Source organism: Hordeum vulgare, chromosome 3H (assembly GCF_904849725.1).
Source record: "Hordeum vulgare subsp. vulgare chromosome 3H, MorexV3_pseudomolecules_assembly, whole genome shotgun sequence".
Taxonomy (NCBI): domain Eukaryota; kingdom Viridiplantae; phylum Streptophyta; class Magnoliopsida; order Poales; family Poaceae; genus Hordeum; species Hordeum vulgare.
Window position 1 is genome coordinate 73797253 of NC_058520.1, and position 7683 is coordinate 73804935.

Here is a 7683-nt window from a genome sequence, read left to right on the forward strand (position 1 = left end):
GGTCGCTATGTGCATCTTTGGTATTCTGGTGTTTGTATTTTTGGCAATTTGCTGTCCACATCAGTGAAGCAGTTTGGTTAAGCAATTGATGTAACCTCTGAAAGTAGTTGCATACCCCAGTATCTCTAGGATACAGATTGATAGTCATTTGGTTACATGACTATTAATGAACAGACACTTGCTGAATTGTTGAATACTCCCTCCGTTCCTAAATATAAGACCTTTTAGAGATTTTACTATAGACTATATATGGATGCATACAGACATATTTTAGAGTATAGATTCACTCATTTGGCTTCGTATGCAGTCTATAATGGAACATCTAAAAGGTCTTATATTTAGGAACGGAGGGAGTATTTATACTTTCTGCAAAAGAAAAGAAAATGTTTGTTGATACTTATAGATCCTCTTGATTGACTGCTATGAGCATTGTCACTTACGATGATGTGGTTGTCGTTTCCTATTCCAGATACTACAGATGATAGTAGCTTCAACTCGTGCCTCGAGCACACTAAGCACGAAAGAGGTATACCTCTCTAACGAGCTGTTTATTGATTTTATGCTCGTGATCTTGAGTTTGGAACTTCTCTTGGCATTTCTGAATTTTCCTTTCTTCCGCTTCTGATATATACATTCAACATATTAGGAGTGGTGCATGATATTCTACAAATGTTTTTGCTGATTTTCTAGCTATACTCCATTGTGGGCCACTTCTCATACGTAAAACTAAGCATTGTAGCATGCTGATTACTGTAGTTCCATGATATGTTGCCACTGTTCATTTCTGCACTCTGTTGAAGTAGCTATCCGATTCTCGTCCATCATGGCAACATCAATGAAAAGACACATACATACGCATTTAGCGGCATAACCTTAACATCGTAGTTTGCACACAGTTGAATTTATTAGATTATGTTCATTTATTCAGTTTAGGCGCCTCGCGAATAAGGTTGGCAATCTTGAACGTCATTTCCTCAAAGAATTCTTTCCACGGTGGATTTAATCTTGTGGATGCCCAATTATGAGGTAAAAGAGCATTCATTGTTCAGATTTACCTGTTTACAATAAATCAATCTTTTTGTTATCTCCACATGTTTACGTGTTCCTTCTGTTTGCAAGATTGGGAATCTCGTATAGCAAAAGGAGAAATTTGGTCGAATTAGCTGTTTCACGGGGTTGCACAGCAAAAGCTGATCCAGGTTCTGATAATCATGTGAATGGTGATATTCAAGAAGGTGCAACTGGATGGCCAGGAATGATGAGTGTACGTGTTCATGAAACTGGTGGGGCGTATGATCATCCGATTCTGCCAATGGCTGGTGAAGCGTTGCACGTGGTGGAATTACAGTGCCATTCCAAAGTAGCAGCAAAGCGTTTTCAGAAAACCAAAAAGAGCTCCAAGCCTGATGGTTCTGATGACAACGTAGATGCTTCAACTCAAGAGAATCGTACAAGGTCTATTTAGACTAATCCACTTCTTTCTTGTACAAGGTCTATTTAGACTAATCCACTTCTTTCTTACACCCTGTAGTTTACTTGAAACTAATTTCAAATTTGTGTACTACAGCATGGATTCCCCTTTACTATGGATCAGAGTGGACCCAGAAATGGAATACCTTGCTGAAATCCATTTTCACCAGCCTATTCAGATGTGGGTGCGTATCGCCAGATAAACTTAATGTTGGCTTTAATTTAATGCTGCATAGTTTGTATAAAGGAAATTAGTATTTTTTTTCTTGTTTAACTGCCAGAGTCTTCCCTATTTATCCATATCCATTTTTTTTTACTTTTATCATTTTGATCATTGTGTTAAAACTTCTAATATACATATACATAAGTCTGACAGATATGAAAAATATGTTGAAGCTTATTTACTATTTTTTCTTCTATTTTTAACTATTCCAAAAAACATGATGCCATCATGATATATGCATACAAATTTTTCTTCCGCTCTTCACTATTTCAAGTTTTGAAACATTTTTGGCAGATCAATCAATTGGAGAAGGACAAAGATGTCATTTCGCAGTCACAGGAAATAACTGTTTTGGAGAAATTACCTCAACTCTCTTTTGCTGTGATTAATGCCCTCAATAATTTCCTAAATGATACCAAGGTATTTCATCATGCTTATTGAGACCTTAATTCCAATGCACTTTGTACTGATTTGTAACACGACAGGCCTTTTGGAGAGTTAGAGTTGAAGCGGCATATGCATTAGCTGTAACTGCATCAGTACACTTCTTTTCGTTCCATCTGCTTGCAACTATTTATAATTTATAGGATGCATTTTATTTAGTTAGTACACATTTGTGGTGAAAGGGTTGGAACGGCGGTTTTTATCCTCTGAATTTTACTTCAAAAGATCCATGCTGTGAAATGTCAAATGTAGCATTCATATAGTTGTCGGTGGATGTGGATGAAAATAAATCTTGCCATGTGTGCAGTATGCTTTTGAGTGGCTAGATCTTTATATTCCTTTTTAATAGCTGATGTTGGGATGTTTCTATTTGTTTACACTGCACAGTCAAAACATAGGAATACTTTGGAGTAACGACACTTCCTTTACTGTTTGTTCTGTTGCTTACCTGAATTGTTTTTTCTCTTCATTTAGGACACGGATTTAGCTGGGCTTCTTCATCTGGTTAAATTCTATAAAGCCACCGGTTTGATACTGATATTGGATTACCCAGGTTAAGATGTGCATTCCACAATAAACCTGTCGTTTTAATCACAAACTATCATGTATCCATGGCTATGTTTGTTTTGTGTTCTAAATGTGTAGTAAACATTATTTTATTTTACTGATAGGCCAAACGACTTCCATGATATTCCAGAATACTTTGTTCTTGAGGTAGGAACTGTATTTGTGATTAACCGTAGCAACACAATCCATTGTATAGCATCATTACAAAGATTTCTTACATATTCATCTGTAGTTTGTTAAATGCAGTTTCAATATTTTTTGACAATATTAGAGGAGTTGGGCTTCCTCTTGGGTCATTAGTAAAGAATTTTTGTATGTTTCTTATTGTGCAGGCAACTGCCTCCTCCCCCTCATGGGCGGCGGCCATGTGAACCTCCCATCTTTCTCTCCTTTCATTTTCTCATATATATATATATATATATATATATATATATATATATATATATATATATATATATATATATATATATACTGCCCTGCCCGTGTGTGTGCTCCTTGTGGTGACCATCGAGCTCGTGTGTGCGTGCGCATTGCAGGAGGAGAAGGCGATTGTGATCCATACCATCCTCTTCCTCGCCGGGATAAACACGCTCCTGCAGGTGCACTTCGGCACGCGGCTCCCCGCCGTCATGGCAGGCTCCTACACCTACATCTACACTGTCGTCGCCGTCATCATCAGCCCGCGATACGTCCTCTTCATCGGAGCCCCCTTCGAGGTCCGTCCCGCCTTGTTTCTACGCTTCTTCTCTTGCTCCTGACCCGTCTTGCTCCTGCTCCTGCTCCTGCACCAGCACTGAGGAGGTTGGTGGCTGCAGGACTGACCGATCGACCAATGTTGTTTCCTTTCAGAGGTTCGTCTACACCATGCGGTCGCTCCAGGGCGCGCTCATCATCGCCGGCGTCTTCGAGGCTGTCATCGGCTTCTTCGGCATATGGAGGGTCTTCATAAGGTTGTCCAGCGACTCCTCACTCCCTCATGTAGTCGGTCAATAAGCACAACAGCAGAGCCAGGTTAGCAATAAAAAATAAAATACTTTGGTTGTTGATGATTTATCCTTCCTATATAGTGGTTCTCGACAGTTTGCAAGTACAGAGTACATACGGATTAATGGAATCCATGGCTTTTAACAAGTCAAATTTAATGACAATGATTCAGATAAGTATGGAGTTCACGTCCAATTTTACATCCGACTATTGTGAGGAAAGAACAGTTTGTAGATTATGCGCCTTGTGGACGAACACCAGAGATTGTGGGGCAAGGAGGTACTATGTTTCTTTGTTTTGAACTTTTTTTATTTCCCGGTCATGTTATGTGACACATGAACGATGAATAGATTTTTAAACTCGGAAATCTACATACCATCAGAATGACAATTCTTCATGTTCCCGCTACATTGTAGCAGAACTTCATGTTTTGTGCTTACTGTGCATTGTCAAGTTCATGTCCCGGTGTTGGTGCAATGTCATCTACTTGCAGTACTTCTTAAGAATTCATAGGATATGTTGCCTTCTTAATATACAAACATGATTGTGCTTGTAAACTTGTGAAGTATTTGAGAAGCTTCTGTACATTCCACAAATAAAGACATGTAGGCAGAATCTGGTTAAAGATATACCTACCTGGCTGCATTCATGACCAGGAATACATGATAGTTGTTGGCAAGCTCCTTGCTAATTTAGGAGAACCTCCTGTGCAAATTCAGCAGTCCAAGGATTTCATTTCATTTCCCCGAATTTATAGTTTCTTACACCTGCTTGTACATGAGCAGATGGGTCACTTTATTCAACTTCCATTATATCCCAGACAAGGAAATTGTTTATTGATGGTTCACGAAGAAGCGGAAATAACCTGTTCTTTCTGTCTCTCAGGGAGAACATTGGTGTTAATTACAACAGCTTGAAGAGTAGGTTATGTATTTTTTTTATTTTACAAAATGATCACTATTGCATCACGTACTTAAACGTGGTCTTAATTTGGGAATTTGAGTGAAAACTTTTGCTTAAGCACCTTTTGTGGCTTAAGATTTTCTACATCTTTCGCCCCATGCTTGCTTTCAATTTTCTTACATCTGATTATTTAATATTGAGCAGTTGGAAGAAATAGCGACGGAAGTACAGTTAAATCCATCACAAGCTGCAGACCTATCGTTCTTAGTTCAGTAAAGAGGGCTCCTGTATTTCAGGATGAAAGAGTGGGCTTCTCTCTCGTGCTTCCCTCTGTTTCAGAAGATGAAAGAATCCATGTTTGCAGTGATATATGTGCATTGAATAGTGAAAATGTCACCAACAGTAGTCTAGGAAAAGCTGACAGGAACAGTTCAAGTGGCAGCTGTGAATCGAGTAAAAGATCACCTAACAGCAACACCAGTTCAAGTGGCAGCAGTGAATCGAGTAAAAGATCCCCTAACAGCAACACCAGTTCAAGTGGCAACAGTAAATTGAGTAAAGGACCGCCTAACAGCAACACCAGTATGTCAATCACGGTATTGTTCTTTGCATTATATGTTATTTCCATTACTATCTCACGTTAGCCAAGGATGAGGTTGAATTTTCGTTCGCTCTAGATTTGATGTAGCGTGTTGGCATTGCTACCTTACCCATAACATATGATCAATCGAGTTTCATTAGTATTGTGAGTTTGGGAGCGCACATGCACTCTGTTTACTGGCTGTAGAATAGTGGATGCATTTGCATGTTGCGGGGTTCACACTGAAAGAAAATTTGCCTGGACTATTCTGCTCATGTTAATTGATGGACCTAAATAAATCAGGTGGCAAAAGATTAGTATAATAGATTAATGGGGTAGGGTTTCTCGCCCATTCTGTGTAGATAAGGTTTATAATTTGGAATGTCGGGCAAGTTCTCAACAAGTAACACCCTGAAGTTTCATTCTAATTTCATCACGTGGTTAATAATCATAACAATTTCTTTCCGATGAGAATATAAGCTGAAACTAGACACATCTTCATCAGGTAAATTGATTCATGTTCTTACTTCATGTCCACGCAACAAGAACAAACTAAATATTTTGTAGACCAGTGTTTTGCTTATACTCTTGCTAGCGTATTTGTTGGATCTTGATTTTCATGTATGTTCAGATTTGTCTTACACATGTTGAAAAACCAGATTCAGAACATTGCCAAGGGAAAGCCAAAGTCTTCTTGTGAAACTAGATTAATTGTTCAAAATTGAATGGGACGAAACATTATACATGATATTCGTTTCTTTGAAGTTTGATGATGGCACGTGAGATCTTTCAATTATATATTCATTTAATTCAGTTGTAGAGGAATACAATCTATTAAAATTATCATGATATTTGGAGTACATTCATAACACAAAAGAATTATCTGGTGGCCTAATAAATGTTGGTTGCGCCTACCCTTTGCAGCACAGCAGCGACAACATAGTTGGCCATGTCTCAGTTTCGATGTCTAAAAGCATAAGATTATATGACTTTCAGATGATAAGAGACACGGTAATGTTTCTATGCTGAAGTTATTATGAGTCAACCTATTATTTTGTTCTGTTTATGGCAAATAGAACCAGAAGCAAAGATGCAAATACGCAATTAAACATACAACCTTGATGTGGTGTGAACAAGATGAACAACATGAGAGAATGTAGCGGAATCAGAAACAAATGGAAAACGTAGTTAGCGGCTCAGATCAGCGACGTAAATTCCTCGATTTTCCTTATTATATTAGACCAATGACGGAGTATCTTTATCCTTCTCTCGCTAGTGGGATACGAAAGGCGCTCTTCCATCATGTTACTCGACCTGGTCAACCCAAGTACATTGCAAATGGTGTTTGATTGTAGCAAAGCATCATTAAATTAAATCTATTTACGAGTTATAAATGTTATTACTGATCTTATAGAGTTGGAATATTATTAAGAGAATTTCAGTTTCTCGTGTCTGACAAGTGAAAGATCTTGAGTGGTGCTTTAAGCTTTTTTTGACAAGCAAGTACAACGGCACTTTTTCCCCGTTGCAACGCACGGGCCTTTTACTAGTTGATTTCAAATAATTCAGATTCTCAAAAATGTTGAATATTTTATATGTGGTAGAAAATATTACAACTAACATGCCAACAATCTTTTCACTTTTTATTGTTTTAGTTGGAGCCAGAACAAAGTAAAAGAAATGTCAGACATATCAAACAGAAAGAATACAAGAAAAAAAAGAAGAACTAACGTGTGCTCACCTGGTCGGCCTAGCCCACCAAGGCCTCCCCCTGCTCGTCTTCTTCCTCGAGCAGCTGCGTGGCAGCAACGCGTGCGCCGACTCCACCTCCTGCTTGCCACCTCCTGCTCGCCCCCGTCCTCATCTCCTCGCCCGGAGATGCCCCAGACCCCCTCGAGCTCATCCTCCTCTTCTCTCTCGAGTTCCCTCTTCTCTCTCTCTGCTTTCTCTCATTGCCGCCATTGCCGAGATCTCCAAGCTCGCCTCCAGCTCGTCTCCGGCCACCCCTCGCCTTCCTGACCGGTTCATTAGCTCCGCCTCACCGAGAAGCTCCTCACCGTCAACCTCCCCGAGCACCTGAGCCACTATAGCGTCGCCATCGCCACCTTCTTCCTCCTCCGGTGGCTGGAGCTCCCCATCTCGATTTGCCGGCCAGCGACTCTCTCCGACCTTCCCCATGCCACAAATGAATCCCTAGTAAGCCCTTGCTCCTTTCCCCTCTTTTCCCCACACGATAGCGTCCCCCTGAGCTCCTCCCCGACGAGCCCGACTTCCGGCCGCCGCGCACGCTCGTCGCCGGCACCTCTCCCGGCAACCCTAGCCTCTCCTGATGCCCTGCCAGATCGGGCGCTTCGCCAGCGTCCCGTAGCTACAAACCGCGCCCGATTTGGTGCCGTGTAGCGCCGTTTAGGTCATCTCCGGCGAGCCCTCCGCCGCGGCTATGGGCGCCAGCGACCACCCTCCGGTGGGGGCCGACGTGGCCACCTTAGCCCGCCACTAATCAGACCTTAGA

At 40.8% G+C, this 7683-nt stretch overlaps 1 pseudogene; it reads left to right on the top strand.

The window, feature by feature from the left end:
- The first annotated feature begins 444 nt into the window (after nucleotides 1-444).
- Nucleotides 445-6570, top strand: LOC123441510 (annotated as a pseudogene).
- Nucleotides 6571-7683: the final 1113 nt, after the last annotated feature.